The sequence below is a fragment of the Arvicanthis niloticus genome, chromosome 5 (assembly GCF_011762505.2).
Source record: "Arvicanthis niloticus isolate mArvNil1 chromosome 5, mArvNil1.pat.X, whole genome shotgun sequence".
Lineage (NCBI taxonomy): Eukaryota > Metazoa > Chordata > Mammalia > Rodentia > Muridae > Arvicanthis > Arvicanthis niloticus.
This window is the reverse complement of record NC_047662.1, coordinates 60,874,262-60,875,635: the sequence shown is the minus strand read 5'-3', so window position 1 is coordinate 60,875,635 and position 1,374 is coordinate 60,874,262.

Here is a 1,374-nt window from a genome sequence, read left to right as displayed (position 1 = left end):
CAAAGAGATAACTGGAGATAAAGAAGCCATCATAATGAGAGTTGACAACTTCTTTGACTCCCTTTCTCAATGCCACCCTGGCACTTCACATGTAAACCGTTAGTTATAAATGCTGTTCTCTACCCCACCCCACCCTGGAAAAAAAAAAAAACTGTTATTTCTAGCAGGCAAGCTAGCTAGCACAGACCTGAGATCCTACAGCTTGAAAGGTCAAGGAGGGATTGTGAGTTCAAAGCCAACCATGACTCAACAGCAACTGCTAAAACAAACAAAACAAGTATTATTTACTGACCTGTGGCTATCACACTCAGTGTGGCTCTCAAGGCTGCCCTTTTGGATCTACTGGAGTCCAAAAATTGCAACAGCGGCAATTCTTTCTCTATGCACCCTTTGCAGAGTGGCTTCTTTCATTTCACATAACCCACGGAAAGTAGGCTCTTTACATCTTTTTTTGTGGGTTAACAGGTCATCATTTTTTGTACCCCTAAAATGGATCCTGGTTTATCTGTCATTTTGGTCACTGCTAATACTTAGCAATTATTTACAGAGACCAGCAATTGTTAGACTGTCAAGCTGTCTTCCAAAGTAGATATGAGTTCTGTGTTCCCATCAGTGGTGAATGCAACTCACATACTCAGATCTGATGTTCACTGGGGTGTTTGGTTTCTGGCTATTCTAATGTATGTAAGGCAGTAACTGGCTGTTGCCCTTACCGACTGCCTCATGATGGGTGATGTTCCTGTACATTCAAATAGAAGGCAATATGAGAGGTCACTGAAGATCACTCTTAGATAAAGGCCAGCATAGAACGTTTCTTCTCATTCGCATTAATTTCCTGCTGCGACTACAATGAGTGTTCTAAAATACATAATCACTTAAGACAACGGGAATTCATTGTTCTGGAACTCACAAGTGCAAAATAGATCTCACTGTGCTGCAAATCAATGCATGAACAGCACACATTCCTTTTGGAGGGTCTGAAAATAGTTATTTTCAAGGTTTCAGAGACTGTACATTTTCTTTGGCTTCCATTCCCCTTCCTACAGTTTTAAACCTAGCTACACTGGGCTAACTCTGTTTCATCTTATTCTCTCTGATTGTCTTCCTCTCCCACTTCTAAGGATCCCAAGGATGGCATCAGGACCACCTGGATAAACCAGGATAATCTAAAATTGCAGACTTCAAAGATATCCAGACGTAAATTCCTGGGACCAATGATTGTATGAAAAAAAAGAGGTTTCCAAGGATATAATTAAGTCACAAATCTTAAGATAAGGATTTTATCTTGGATTGTAAGCTCTAAATATGATTAGATATTTCCTTTAACTGGAGGACAGCGCTTTATAAGAGGAAAACTGAAGATTACACAACAGA